The 15,231-nt window shown below is 44.6% G+C and overlaps 8 non-coding genes across 8 annotated transcripts; all 8 read right to left on the bottom strand.

The window, feature by feature from the left end:
• Positions 1-230: 230 nt before the first annotated feature.
• On the bottom strand, positions 231-345 carry LOC128488006 (U5 spliceosomal RNA). Its single transcript, XR_008353449.1, has one exon. It is a non-coding gene; the product is annotated as a U5 spliceosomal RNA (small nuclear RNA).
• A 1,625-nt stretch (positions 346-1,970) lies between these two features.
• LOC128488007 (U5 spliceosomal RNA) lies at positions 1,971-2,085 on the bottom strand. The gene has a single exon (XR_008353450.1). It is a non-coding gene; the product is annotated as a U5 spliceosomal RNA (small nuclear RNA).
• A 2,975-nt stretch (positions 2,086-5,060) lies between these two features.
• LOC128488009 (U5 spliceosomal RNA) lies at positions 5,061-5,175 on the bottom strand. The gene has a single exon (XR_008353451.1). It is a non-coding gene; the product is annotated as a U5 spliceosomal RNA (small nuclear RNA).
• A 1,625-nt stretch (positions 5,176-6,800) lies between these two features.
• Positions 6,801-6,915, bottom strand: LOC128488010 (U5 spliceosomal RNA). Its single transcript, XR_008353452.1, has one exon. It is a non-coding gene; the product is annotated as a U5 spliceosomal RNA (small nuclear RNA).
• Positions 6,916-8,517: 1,602 nt separating this feature from the next.
• Positions 8,518-8,632, bottom strand: LOC128488011 (U5 spliceosomal RNA). Its single transcript, XR_008353453.1, has one exon. It is a non-coding gene; the product is annotated as a U5 spliceosomal RNA (small nuclear RNA).
• A 1,620-nt stretch (positions 8,633-10,252) lies between these two features.
• On the bottom strand, positions 10,253-10,367 carry LOC128488239 (U5 spliceosomal RNA). Its single transcript, XR_008353669.1, has one exon. It is a non-coding gene; the product is annotated as a U5 spliceosomal RNA (small nuclear RNA).
• A 1,622-nt stretch (positions 10,368-11,989) lies between these two features.
• LOC128488012 (U5 spliceosomal RNA) lies at positions 11,990-12,104 on the bottom strand. Its single transcript, XR_008353454.1, has one exon. It is a non-coding gene; the product is annotated as a U5 spliceosomal RNA (small nuclear RNA).
• Positions 12,105-13,725: 1,621 nt separating this feature from the next.
• Positions 13,726-13,840, bottom strand: LOC128488013 (U5 spliceosomal RNA). The gene has a single exon (XR_008353455.1). It is a non-coding gene; the product is annotated as a U5 spliceosomal RNA (small nuclear RNA).
• Positions 13,841-15,231: the final 1,391 nt, after the last annotated feature.

The following is a 15,231-nucleotide window of genomic DNA, read 5'->3' on the forward strand; positions in this document are numbered from 1 at the left end:
AAGAACAATTGGGAATATGCTTGAAAGCATATGTACAGGCTTATTTGCATACAGTCTGGAGGGCGTGGTCTACCTCTGCCTCGTTAAAGCATTTCTACAACCCCAAACAGTACATACCATGACACAGGCAGGATATTTTGCGCTTCTGGATGCGACGCAGCCCTTAGCCAGGACGAAGCTTGCGACTAAAGCAAGCAATCTTTTTGATCTATCGTTAACAACTGCAAAGAAGCCCAGCAAACGCCAGGCATCAAAAAATTGATTAAGACTCATGGTCGTTCCTCCCCACGGAAATCTTTAGTAAAAGGCGAAAGATTTATTCGGTCTGAAGAGAAACCAGAGTATACCCAAGCATGCCGCAGGGCAACGGCCCGGCCACAGGCAGTGCTCCTCGAGGTTAAGGTGTGTTTAATTAATCCCACCCAGCTCTTGCCTGATCATTGGAACCTTTAACACATGCAAAACACAATTGCAAAGGGATTGGAACTATTTGATATTGGGCTGTTTTAAAGTCTTATTAAACTAACAATAAGGCGGGGCGTTTCTCGGTGCATCATGGGTATTCAAATGAGGCGGCAGCTCAAACAAACCTTCCAGCAGTCTTAGTGACTGGGGCGCGAGGTTGCTTCTTTGAAACAATGTTGTTTGCGTTAAGAAAAGAAAAGCTGAAGATTGTAACTCCCCCACCGCTTACCTACGGGGGTCCGCAACTTCCCCTTCTGCTGCAGCCACCAGAAGTTCCTGGCACACATTCTTTGGGCTGTGTTACAAGGTTAGGGGTAAGGCTTCGGGATGGAATCTGATTACTACTCTTTTTTCCAATCGTGGCGTGCTGAACCCATCGGCTTCACAAATACCAAGTTGCCTGATGCTGTTTCCTTTGAAAGCAAATATATCTTTTCCACAAATCCAATCTTTCTAATTAAACCACCTTTCCAAAGTTAGCGGTTAGAAACGTTTAAGCATGGAAAGGTTTGGTGATAGAGCTTGGGTTAGGGGCGGGTTAAGCTCATGGCTTTGAAGAGGCCCAGTTACAGTTAGCGTCGGAGTACTGTTAATGGTTTACGGTTGACAGTTTAGGGTTAGGTAAGGCTTAGAATCCTTCCCCATTGTGGCGTGTTTAGCCCATCCTTTTCACAAACACCAAAAAAGCCTGATTTCCTTCAATTTCTTTTTGTCTTAAGCAGCATCACCAGTGCCAACATTTTGCACCTAAGATTATAAAAAGTACCTAACAAAATTGTTTTTGTATTAAAACTGCGGCGGGAAGAAAACGCACAAAATCTCGGACAGTTCACCATACGGCCTTGCGACGAACGAGCAAAAGGCTCACTAACGGCAGCGCACGGACGACCGGACTCCCCAGCACCGCCACAAAGAAGGAGCGCAGCACGGCATCGGAGCGGCAAAAGTCAATCCAAACACGGCAGACTAGACACTTTGCCAAAACTGAAGTCTGCAACCTGATCTTTCTACACACGCATAGAGCTTCCCAATTCGTGTCGGAAAGCTTTTAAACAAATAGCAAAAAAGCTATGATCACCGAACGTACAGAGGGCGCATTAGTCCTTTCCATGCTGAAAACCGGCCCCTTAAGCGTGTGGTGAGTACTTTTTCCAGATGTTTCACTATTGATATTTGAGGAAATGAATAATACAACTGCACATGTGAGGAACAGAGATCTCAATGTTAAACATTTAAGGACAGTTGTTTTTTTTTTTTGGTTTGTTTATTATCATAAAGAATAATTGGGAATATGCTTGAAAGCATATGTACAGGCTTATTTGCATACAGTCTGGAGGGTGTGGTCTAACTCTGCCTCGTTAAAGCATTTCTACAACCCCAAACAGTACATAGCATGACACAGGCAGGATATTTTGCGCTTCTGGATGCGACGCAGCCCTTAGCCAGAACGAAGCTTGCGACTAAAGCAAGCAATCTTTTTGATCTATCGTTAACAACAACAAAGAAGCCCAGCAAACGCCAGGCATCAAAAAATTGATTAAGACTCATGGTCGTTCCTCCCCACGGAAATCTTTAGTAAAAGGCGAAAGATTTATTCGGTCTGAAGAGAAACCAGAGTATACCCAAGCATGCCGCAGGGCAACGGCCCGGCCACAGGCAGTGCTCCTCGAGGTTAAGGTGTGTTTAATTAATCCCACCCAGCTCTTGCCTGATCATTGGAACCTTTAACACATGCAAAACACAATTGCAAAGGGATTGGAACTATTTAATATTGGGCTGTTTTAAAGTCTTATTAAACTAACAATAAGGCGGGGCGTTTCTCGGTGCATCATGGGTATTCAAATGAGGCGGCAGCTCAAACAAACCTTCCAGCAGTCTTAGTGACTGGGGCGCGAGGTTGCTTCTTTGAAACAATGTTGTTTGCGTTAAGAAAAGAAAAGCTGAAGATTGTAACTCCCCCACCGCTTACCTACAGGGGTCCGCAACTTCCCCTTCTGCTGCAGCCACCTTTGGGCTGTGTTACAAGGTTAGGGGTAAGGCTTCGGGATGGAATCTGATTACTACTCTTTTTTCCAATCGTGGCGTGCTGAACCCATCGGCTTCACAAATACCAAGTTGCCTGATGCTGTTTCCTTTGAAAGCAAATATATCTTTTCCACAAATCCAATCTTTCTAATTAAACCACCTTTCCAAAGTTAGCGGTTAGAAACGTTTAAGCATGGAAAGGTTTGGTGATAGAGCTTGGGTTAGGGGCGGGTTAAGCTCATGGCTTTGAAGAGGCCCAGTTACAGTTAGCGTCGGAGTACTGTTAATGGTTTACGGTTGACAGTTTAGGGTTAGGTAAGGCTTAGAATCCTTCCCCATTGTGGCGTGTTTAGCCCATCCTTTTCACAAACACCAAAAAAGCCTGATTTCCTTCAATTTCTTTTTGTCTTAAGCAGCATCGCCAGTGCCAACATTTTGCACCTAAGATTATAAAAAGTACCTAACAAAATTGTTTTTGTATTAAAACTGCGGCGGGAAGAAAACGCACAAAATCTCGGACAGTTCACCATACGGCCTTGCGACGAACGAGCAAAAGGCTCACTAAGGGCAGCGCACGGACGACCGGACTCCCCAGCACCGCCACAAAGAAGGAGCGCAGCACGGCATCGGAGCGGCAAAAGTCAATCCAAACACGGCAGACTAGACACTTTGCCAAAAATGAAGTCTGCAACCTGATCTTTCCACACGCATAGAGCTTCCCAACTCGTGTCGGAAAGCTTTTAAACAAATAGCAAAAAAGCTATGATCACTGAACGTACAGAGGGCGCATTAGTCCTTTCCATGCTGAAAACCGGCCCCTTAAGCGTGTGGTGAGTACTTTTTCCAGATGTTTCACTATTGATATTTGAGGAAATGAATAATACGACTGCACATGTGAGGAACAGAGATCTCAATGTTAAACATTTAAGGACAGTTGTATACTGAGTATACCCAAGCATGCCGCAGGGCAACGGCCCGGCCACAGGCAGTGCTCCTCGAGGTTAAGGTGTGTTTAATTAATCCCACCCAGCTCTTGCCTGATCATTGGAACCTTTAACACATGCAAAACACAATTGCAAAGGGATTGGAACTATTTAATATTGGGCTGTTTTAAAGTCTTATTAAACTAACAATAAGGCGGGGCGTTTCTCGGTGCATCATGGGTATTCAAATGAGGCGGCAGCTCAAACAAACCTTCCAGCAGTCTTAGTGACTGGGGCGCGAGGTTGCTTCTTTGAAACAATGTTGTTTGCGTTAAGAAAAGAAAAGCTGAAGATTGTAACTCCCCCACCGCTTACCTACGGGGGTCCGCAACTTCCCCTTCTGCTGCAGCCACCAGAAGTTCCTGGCACACATTCTTTGGGCTGTGTTACAAGGTTAGGGGTAAGGCTTCGGGATGGAATCTGATTACTACTCTTTTTTCCAATCGTGGCGTGCTGAACCCATCGGCTTCACAAATACCAAGTTGCCTGATGCTGTTTCCTTTGAAAGCAAATATATCTTTTCCACAAATCCAATCTTTCTAATTAAACCACCTTTGCAAAGTTAGCGGTTAGAAACGTTTAAGCATGGAAAGGTTTGGTGATAGAGCTTGGGTTAGGGGCGGGTTAAGCTCATGGCTTTGAAGAGGCCCAGTTACAGTTAGCGTCGGAGTACTGTTAATGGTTTACGGTTGACAGCTTAGGGTTAGGTAAGGCTTAGAATCCTTCCCCATTGTGGCGTGTTTAGCCCATCCTTTTCACAAACACCAAAAAAGCCTGATTTCCTTCAATTTCTTTTTGTCTTAAGCAGCATCGCCAGTGCCAACATTTTGCACCTAAGATTATAAAAAGTACCTAACAAAATTGTTTTTGTATTAAAACTGCGGCGGGAAGAAAACGCACAAAATCTCGGACAGTTCACCATACAGCCTTGCGACGAACGAGCAAAAGGCTCACTAACGGCAGCGCACGGACGACCGGACTCCCCAGAACCGCCACAAAGAAGGAGCGCAGCGCGGCATCGGAGCGGCAAAAGTCAATCCAAACACGGCAGACTAGATACTTTGCCAAAAATGAAGTCTGCAACCTGATCTTTCCACACGCATAGAGCTTCCCAACTCGTGTCGGAAAGCTTTTAAACAAATAGCAAAAAAAGCTATGATCACTGAACGTACAGAGGGCGCATTAGTCCTTTCCATGCTGAAAACCGGCCCCTTAAGCGTGTGGTGAGTACTTTTTCCAGATGTTTCACTATTGATATTTGAGGAAATGAATAATACGACTGCACATGTGAGGAACAGAGATCTCAATGTTAAACATTTAAGGACAGTTTTTTTTTTTTGGTTTGTTTATTATCATAAAGAACAATTGGGAATATGCTTGAAAGCATATGTACAGGCTTATTTGCATACAGTCTGGAGGGCGTGGTCTACCTCTGCCTCGTTAAAGCATTTCTACAACCCCAAACAGTACATACCATGACACAGGCAGGATATTTTGCGCTTCTGGATGCGACGCAGCCCTTAGCCAGGACGAAGCTTGCGACTAAAGCAAGCAATCTTTTTGATCTATCGTTAACAACCGCAAAGAAGCCCAGCAAACGCCAGGCATCAAAAAATTGATTAAGACTCATGGTCGTTCCTCCCCACGGAAATCTTTAGTAAAAGGCGAAAGATTTATTCGGTCTGAAGAGAAACCAGAGTATACCCAAGCATGCCGCAGGGCAACGGCCCGGCCACAGGCAGTGCTCCTCGAGGTTAAGGTGTGTTTAATTAATCCCACCCAGCTCTTGCCTGATCATTGGAACCTTTAACACATGCAAAACACAATTGCAAAGGGATTGGAACTATTTGATATTGGGCTGTTTTAAAGTCTTATTAAACTAACAATAAGGCGGGGCGTTTCTCGGTGCATCATGGGTATTCAAATGAGGCGGCAGCTCAGACAAACCTTCCAGCAGTCTTAGTGACTGGGGCGCGAGGTTGCTTCTTTGAAACAATGTTGTTTGCGTTAAGAAAAGAAAAGCTGAAGATTGTAACTCCCCCACCGCTTACCTACGGGGGTCCGCAACTTCCCCTTCTGCTGCAGCCACCAGAAGTTCCTGGCACACATTCTTTGGGCTGTGTTACAAGGTTAGGGGTAAGGCTTCGGGATGGAATCTGATTACTACTCTTTTTTCCAATCGTGGCGTGCTGAACCCATCGGCTTCACAAATACCAAGTTGCCTGATGCTGTTTCCTTTGAAAGCAAATATATCTTTTCCACAAATCCAATCTTTCTAATTAAACCACCTTTCCAAAGTTAGCGGTTAGAAACGTTTAAGCATGGAAAGGTTTGGTGATAGAGCTTGGGTTAGGGGCGGGTTAAGCTCATGGCTTTGAAGAGGCCCAGTTACAGTTAGCGTCGGAGTACTGTTAATGGTTTACGGTTGACAGTTTAGGGTTAGGTAAGGCTTAGAATCCTTCCCCATTGTGGCGTGTTTAGCCCATCCTTTTCACAAACACCAAAAAAGCCTGATTTCCTTCAATTTCTTTTTGTCTTAAGCAGCATCGCCAGTGCCAACATTTTGCACCTAAGATTATAAAAAGTACCTAACAAAATTGTTTTTGTATTAAAACTGCGGCGGGAAGAAAACGCACAAAATCTCGGACAGTTCACCATACGGCCTTGCGACGAACGAGCAAAAGGCTCACTAACGGCAGCGCACGGACGACCGGACTCCCCAGCACCGCCACAAAGAAGGAGCGCAGCACGGCATCGGAGCGGCAAAAGTCAATCCAAACACGGCAGACTAGACACTTTGCCAAAACTGAAGTCTGCAACCTGATCTTTCTACACACGCATAGAGCTTCCCAATTCGTGTCGGAAAGCTTTTAAACAAATAGCAAAAAAGCTATGATCACCGAACGTACAGAGGGCGCATTAGTCCTTTCCATGCTGAAAACCGGCCCCTTAAGCGTGTGGTGAGTACTTTTTCCAGATGTTTCACTATTGATATTTGAGGAAATGAATAATACAACTGCACATGTGAGGAACAGAGATCTCAATGTTAAACATTTAAGGACAGTTGTTTTTTTTTTTTGGTTTGTTTATTATCATAAAGAATAATTGGGAATATGCTTGAAAGCATATGTACAGGCTTATTTGCATACAGTCTGGAGGGTGTGGTCTAACTCTGCCTCGTTAAAGCATTTCTACAACCCCAAACAGTACATAGCATGACACAGGCAGGATATTTTGCGCTTCTGGATGCGACGCAGCCCTTAGCCAGAACGAAGCTTGCGACTAAAGCAAGCAATCTTTTTGATCTATCGTTAACAACAACAAAGAAGCCCAGCAAACGCCAGGCATCAAAAAATTGATTAAGACTCATGGTCGTTCCTCCCCACGGAAATCTTTAGTAAAAGGCGAAAGATTTATTCGGTCTGAAGAGAAACCAGAGTATACCCAAGCATGCCGCAGGGCAACGGCCCGGCCACAGGCAGTGCTCCTCGAGGTTAAGGTGTGTTTAATTAATCCCACCCAGCTCTTGCCTGATCATTGGAACCTTTAACACATGCAAAACACAATTGCAAAGGGATTGGAACTATTTAATATTGGGCTGTTTTAAAGTCTTATTAAACTAACAATAAGGCGGGGCGTTTCTCGGTGCATCATGGGTATTCAAATGAGGCGGCAGCTCAAACAAACCTTCCAGCAGTCTTAGTGACTGGGGCGCGAGGTTGCTTCTTTGAAACAATGTTGTTTGCGTTAAGAAAAGAAAAGCTGAAGATTGTAACTCCCCCACCGCTTACCTACAGGGGTCCGCAACTTCCCCTTCTGCTGCAGCCACCTTTGGGCTGTGTTACAAGGTTAGGGGTAAGGCTTCGGGATGGAATCTGATTACTACTCTTTTTTCCAATCGTGGCGTGCTGAACCCATCGGCTTCACAAATACCAAGTTGCCTGATGCTGTTTCCTTTGAAAGCAAATATATCTTTTCCACAAATCCAATCTTTCTAATTAAACCACCTTTCCAAAGTTAGCGGTTAGAAACGTTTAAGCATGGAAAGGTTTGGTGATAGAGCTTGGGTTAGGGGCGGGTTAAGCTCATGGCTTTGAAGAGGCCCAGTTACAGTTAGCGTCGGAGTACTGTTAATGGTTTACGGTTGACAGTTTAGGGTTAGGTAAGGCTTAGAATCCTTCCCCATTGTGGCGTGTTTAGCCCATCCTTTTCACAAACACCAAAAAAGCCTGATTTCCTTCAATTTCTTTTTGTCTTAAGCAGCATCGCCAGTGCCAACATTTTGCACCTAAGATTATAAAAAGTACCTAACAAAATTGTTTTTGTATTAAAACTGCGGCGGGAAGAAAACGCACAAAATCTCGGACAGTTCACCATACGGCCTTGCGACGAACGAGCAAAAGGCTCACTAACGGCAGCGCACGGACGACCGGACTCCCCAGCACCGCCACAAAGAAGGAGCGCAGCACGGCACCGGAGCGGCAAAAGTCAATCCAAACACGGCAGACTAGACACTTTGCCAAAACTGAAGTCTGCAACCTGATCTTTCCACACACATAGAGCTTCCCAATTCGTGTCGGAAAGCTTTTAAACAAATAGCAAAAAAGCTATGATCACTGAACGTACAGAGGGCGCATTAGTCCTTTCCATGCTGAAAACCGGCCCCTTAAGCGTGTGGTGAGTACTTTTTCCAGATGTTTCACTATTGATATTTGAGGAAATGAATAATACGACTGCACATGTAAGGAACAGAGATCTCAATGTTAAACATTTAAGGACAGTTGTTTTTTTTTTTTGGTTTGTTTATTATCATAAAGAACAATTGGGAATATGCTTGAAAGCATATGTACAGGCTTATTTGCATACAGTCTGGAGGGCGTGGTCTAACTCTGCCTCGTTAAAGCATTTCTACAACCCCAAACAGTACATAGCATGACACAGGCAGGATATTTTGCGCTTCTGGATGCGACGCAGCCCTTAGCCAGGACGAAGCTTGCGACTAAAGCAAGCAATCTTTTTGATCTATCGTTAACAACTGCAAAGAAGCCCAGCAAACGCCAGGCATCAAAAAATTGATTAAGACTCATGGTCGTTCCTCCCCACGGAAATCTTTAGTAAAAGGCGAAAGATTTATTCGGTCTGAAGAGAAACCAGAGTATACCCAAGCATGCCGCAGGGCAACGGCCCGGCCACAGGCAGTGCTCCTCGAGGTTAAGGTGTGTTTAATTAATCCCACCCAGCTCTTGCCTGATCATTGGAACCTTTAACACATGCAAAACACAATTGCAAAGGGATTGGAACTATTTAATATTGGGCTGTTTTAAAGTCTTATTAAACTAACAATAAGGCGGGGCGTTTCTCGGTGCATCATGGGTATTCAAATGAGGCGGCAGCTCAAACAAACCTTCCAGCAGTCTTAGTGACTGGGGCGCGAGGTTGCTTCTTTGAAACAATGTTGTTTGCGTTAAGAAAAGAAAAGCTGAAGATTGTAACTCCCCCACCGCTTACCTACGGGGGTCCGCAACTTCCCCTTCTGCTGCAGCCACCAGAAGTTCCTGGCACACATTCTTTGGGCTGCGTTACAAGGTTAGGGGTAAGGCTTCGGGATGGAATCTGATTACTACTCTTTTTTCCAATCGTGGCGTGCTGAACCCATCGGCTTCACAAATACCAAGTTGCCTGATGCTGTTTCCTTTGAAAGCAAATATATCTTTTCCACAAATCCAATCTTTCTTATTAAACCACCTTTCCAAAGTTAGCGGTTAGAAACGTTTAAGCATGGAAAGGTTTGGTGATAGAGCTTGGGTTAGGGGCGGGTTAAGCTCATGGCTTTGAAGAGGCCCAGTTACAGTTAGCGTCGGAGTACTGTTAATGGTTTACGGTTGACAGTTTAGGGTTAGGTAAGGCTTAGAATCCTTCCCCATTGTGGCGTGTTTAGCCCATCCTTTTCACAAACACCAAAAAAGCCTGATTTCCTTCAATTTCTTTTTGTCTTAAGCAGCATCGCCAGTGCCAACATTTTGCACCTAAGATTATAAAAAGTACCTAACAAAATTGTTTTTGTATTAAAACTGCGGCGGGAAGAAAACGCACAAAATCTCGGACAGTTCACCATACGGCCTTGCGACGAACGAGCAAAAGGCTCACTAAGGGCAGCGCACGGACGACCGGACTCCCCAGCACCGCCACAAAGAAGGAGCGCAGCACGGCATCGGAGCGGCAAAAGTCAATCCAAACACGGCAGACTAGACACTTTGCCAAAAATGAAGTCTGCAACCTGATCTTTCCACACGCATAGAGCTTCCCAACTCGTGTCGGAAAGCTTTTAAACAAATAGCAAAAAAGCTATGATCACTGAACGTACAGAGGGCGCATTAGTCCTTTCCATGCTGAAAACCGGCCCCTTAAGCGTGTGGTGAGTACTTTTTCCAGATGTTTCACTATTGATATTTGAGGAAATGAATAATACGACTGCACATGTGAGGAACAGAGATCTCAATGTTAAACATTTAAGGACAGTTTTTTTTTTTTGGTTTGTTTATTATCATAAAGAACAATTGGGAATATGCTTGAAAGCATATGTACAGGCTTATTTGCATACAGTCTGGAGGGCGTGGTCTACCTCTGCCTCGTTAAAGCATTTCTACAACCCCAAACAGTACATAGCATGACACAGGCAGGATATTTTGCGCTTCTGGATGCGACGCAGCCCTTAGCCAGGACGAAGCTTGCGACTAAAGCAAGCAATCTTTTTGATCTATCGTTAACAACAGCAAAGAAGCCCAGCAAACGCCAGGCATCAAAAAATTGATTAAGACTCATGGTCGTTCCTCCCCAGGGAAATCTTTAGTAAAAGGCGAAAGACTTATTCGGTCTGAAGAGAAACCAGAGTATACCCAAGCATGCCGCAGGGCAACGGCCCGGCCACAGGCAGTGCTCCTCGAGGTTAAGGTGTGTTTAATTAATCCCACCCAGCTCTTGCCTGATCATTGGAACCTTTAACACATGCAAAACACAATTGCAAAGGGATTGGAACTATTTAATATTGGGCTGTTTTAAAGTCTTATTAAACTAACAATAAGGCGGGGCGTTTCTCGGTGCATCATGGGTATTCAAATGAGGCGGCAGCTCAAACAAACCTTCCAGCAGTCTTAGTGACTGGGGCGCGAGGTTGCTTCTTTGAAACAATGTTGTTTGCGTTAAGAAAAGAAAAGCTGAAGATTGTAACTCCCCCACCGCTTACCTACGGGGTCCGCAACTTCCCCTTCTGCTGCAGCCACCAGAAGTTCCTGGCACACATTCTTTGGGCTGCGTTACAAGGTTAGGGGTAAGGCTTCGGGATGGAATCTGATTACTACTCTTTTTTCCAATCGTGGCGTGCTGAACCCATCGGCTTCACAAATACCAAGTTGCCTGATGCTGTTTCCTTTGAAAGCAAATATATCTTTTCCACAAATCCAATCTTTCTTATTAAACCACCTTTCCAAAGTTAGCGGTTAGAAACGTTTAAGCATGGAAAGGTTTGGTGATAGAGCTTGGGTTAGGGGCGGGTTAAGCTCATGGCTTTGAAGAGGCCCAGTTACAGTTAGCGTCGGAGTACTGTTAATGGTTTACGGTTGACAGTTTAGGGTTAGGTAAGGCTTAGAATCCTTCCCCATTGTGGCGTGTTTAGCCCATCCTTTTCACAAACACCAAAAAAGCCTGATTTCCTTCAATTTCTTTTTGTCTTAAGCAGCATCACCAGTGCCAACATTTTGCACCTAAGATTATAAAAAGTACCTAACAAAATTGTTTTTGTATTAAAACTGCGGCGGGAAGAAAACGCACAAAATCTCGGACAGTTCACCATACAGCCTTGCGACGAACGAGCAAAAGGCTCACTAACGGCAGCGCACGGACGACCGGACTCCCCAGCACCGCCACAAAGAAGGAGCGCAGCACGGCATCGGAGCGGCAAATGTCAATCCAAACACGGCAGACTAGACACTTTGCCAAAAATGAAGTCTGCAACCTGATCTTTCCACACGCATAGAGCTTCCCAATTCGTGTCGGAAAGCTTTTAAACAAATAGCAAAAAAGCTATGATCACTGAACGTACAGAGGGCGCATTAGTCCTTTCCATGCTGAAAACCGGCCCCTTAAGCGTGTGGTGAGTACTTTTTCCAGATGTTTCACTATTGATATTTGAGGAAATGAATAATACAACTGCACATGTGAGGAACAGAGATCTCAATGTTAAACATTTAAGGACAGTTGTTTTTTTTTTTTGGTTTGTTTATTATCATAAAGAACAATTGGGAATATGCTTGAAAGCATATGTACAGGCTTATTTGCATACAGTCTGGAGGGCGTGGTCTACCTCTGCCTCGTTAAAGCATTTCTACAACCCCAAACAGTACATAGCATGACACAGGCAGGATATTTTGCGCTTCTGGATGCGACGCAGACCTTAGCCAGGACGAAGCTTGCGACTAAAGCAAGCAATCTTTTTGATCTATCGTTAACAACAGCAAAGAAGCCCAGCAAACGCCAGGCATCAAAAAATTGATTAAGACTCATGGTCGTTCCTCCCCACGGAAATCTTTAGTAAAAGGCGAAAGATTTATTCGGTCTGAAGAGAAACCAGAGTATACCCAAGCATGCCGCAGGGCAACGGCCCGGCCACAGGCAGTGCTCCTCGAGGTTAAGGTGTGTTTAATTAATCCCACCCAGCTCTTGCCTGATCATTGGAACCTTTAACACATGCAAAACACAATTGCAAAGGGATTGGAACTATTTAATATTGGGCTGTTTTAAAGTCTTATTAAACTAACAATAAGGCGGGGCGTTTCTCGGTGCATCATGGGTATTCAAATGAGGCGGCAGCTCAAACAAACCTTCCAGCAGTCTTAGTGACTGGGGCGCGAGGTTGCTTCTTTGAAACAATGTTGTTTGCGTTAAGAAAAGAAAAGCTGAAGATTGTAACTCCCCCACCGCTTACCTACGGGGGTCCGCAACTTCCCCTTCTGCTGCAGCCACCAGAAGTTCCTGGCACACATTCTTTGGGCTGTGTTACAAGGTTAGGGGTAAGGCTTCGGGATGGAATCTGATTACTACTCTTTTTTCCAATCGTGGCGTGCTGAACCCATCGGCTTCACAAATACCAAGTTGCCTGATGCTGTTTCCTTTGAAAGCAAATATATCTTTTCCACAAATCCAATCTTTCTAATTAAACCACCTTTGCAAAGTTAGCGGTTAGAAACGTTTAAGCATGGAAAGGTTTGGTGATAGAGCTTGGGTTAGGGGCGGGTTAAGCTCATGGCTTTGAAGAGGCCCAGTTACAGTTAGCGTCGGAGTACTGTTAATGGTTTACGGTTGACAGCTTAGGGTTAGGTAAGGCTTAGAATCCTTCCCCATTGTGGCGTGTTTAGCCCATCCTTTTCACAAACACCAAAAAAGCCTGATTTCCTTCAATTTCTTTTTGTCTTAAGCAGCATCGCCAGTGCCAACATTTTGCACCTAAGATTATAAAAAGTACCTAACAAAATTGTTTTTGTATTAAAACTGCGGCGGGAAGAAAACGCACAAAATCTCGGACAGTTCACCATACAGCCTTGCGACGAACGAGCAAAAGGCTCACTAACGGCAGCGCACGGACGACCGGACTCCCCAGAACCGCCACAAAGAAGGAGCGCAGCGCGGCATCGGAGCGGCAAAAGTCAATCCAAACACGGCAGACTAGATACTTTGCCAAAAATGAAGTCTGCAACCTGATCTTTCCACACGCATAGAGCTTCCCAACTCGTGTCGGAAAGCTTTTAAACAAATAGCAAAAAAAGCTATGATCACTGAACGTACAGAGGGCGCATTAGTCCTTTCCATGCTGAAAACCGGCCCCTTAAGCGTGTGGTGAGTACTTTTTCCAGATGTTTCACTATTGATATTTGAGGAAATGAATAATACGACTGCACATGTGAGGAACAGAGATCTCAATGTTAAACATTTAAGGACAGTTTTTTTTTTTTGGTTTGTTTATTATCATAAAGAACAATTGGGAATATGCTTGAAAGCATATGTACAGGCTTATTTGCATACAGTCTGGAGGGCGTGGTCTACCTCTGCCTCGTTAAAGCATTTCTACAACCCCAAACAGTACATACCATGACACAGGCAGGATATTTTGCGCTTCTGGATGCGACGCAGCCCTTAACCAGGACGAAGCTTGCGACTAAAGCAAGCAATCTTTTTGATCTATCGTTAACAACTGCAAAGAAGCCCAGCAAACGCCAGGCATCAAAAAATTGATTAAGACTCATGGTCGTTCCTCCCCACGGAAATCTTTAGTAAAAGGCGAAAGATTTATTCGGTCTGAAGAGAAACCAGAGTATACCCAAGCATGCCGCAGGGCAACGGCCCGGCCACAGGCAGTGCTCCTCGAGGTTAAGGTGTGTTTAATTAATCCCACCCAGCTCTTGCCTGATCATTGGAACCTTTAACACATGCAAAACACAATTGCAAAGGGATTGGAACTATTTGATATTGGGCTGTTTTAAAGTCTTATTAAACTAACAATAAGGCGGGGCGTTTCTCGGTGCATCATGGGTATTCAAATGAGGCGGCAGCTCAAACAAACCTTCCAGCAGTCTTAGTGACTGGGGCGCGAGGTTGCTTCTTTGAAACAATGTTGTTTGCGTTAAGAAAAGAAAAGCTGAAGATTGTAACTCCCCCACCGCTTACCTACGGGGGTCCGCAACTTCCCCTTCTGCTGCAGCCACCAGAAGTTCCTGGCACACATTCTTTGGGCTGTGTTACAAGGTTAGGGGTAAGGCTTCGGGATGGAATCTGATTACTACTCTTTTTTCCAATCGTGGCGTGCTGAACCCATCGGCTTCACAAATACCAAGTTGCCTGATGCTGTTTCCTTTGAAAGCAAATATATCTTTTCCACAAATCCAATCTTTCTAATTAAACCACCTTTCCAAAGTTAGCGGTTAGAAACGTTTAAGCATGGAAAGGTTTGGTGATAGAGCTTGGGTTAGGGGCGGGTTAAGCTCATGGCTTTGAAGAGGCCCAGTTACAGTTAGCGTCGGAGTACTGTTAATGGTTTACGGTTGACAGTTTAGGGTTAGGTAAGGCTTAGAATCCTTCCCCATTGTGGCGTGTTTAGCCCATCCTTTTCACAAACACCAAAAAAGCCTGATTTCCTTCAATTTCTTTTTGTCTTAAGCAGCATCGCCAGTGCCAACATTTTGCACCTAAGATTATAAAAAGTACATAACAAAATTGTTTTTGTATTAAAACTGCGGCGGGAAGAAAACGCACAAAATCTCGGACAGTTCACCATACGGCCTTGCGACGAACGAGCAAAAGGCTCACTAACGGCAGCGCACGGACGACCGGACTCCCCAGCACCGCCACAAAGGAGCACAGCGCGGCATCGGAGCGGCAAAAGTCAATCCAAACACGGCAGACTAGACACTTTGCCAAAAATGAAGTCTGCAACCTGATCTTTCCACACGCATAGAGCTTCCCAACTCGTGTCGGAAAGCTTTTAAACAAATAGCAAAAAAGCTATGATCACTGAACGTACAGAGGGCGCATTAGTCCTTTCCATGCTGAAAACCGGCCCCTTAAGCGTGTGGTGAGTACTTTTTCCAGATGTTTCACTATTGATATTTGAGGAAATGAATAATACAACTGCACATGTGAGGAACAGAGATCTCAATGTTAAACATTTAAGGACAGTTGTTTTTTTTTTTGGTTTGTTTATTATCATAAA

The sequence above is a fragment of the Spea bombifrons genome, chromosome 3 (assembly GCF_027358695.1).
Source record: "Spea bombifrons isolate aSpeBom1 chromosome 3, aSpeBom1.2.pri, whole genome shotgun sequence".
NCBI lineage: Eukaryota > Metazoa > Chordata > Amphibia > Anura > Pelobatidae > Spea > Spea bombifrons.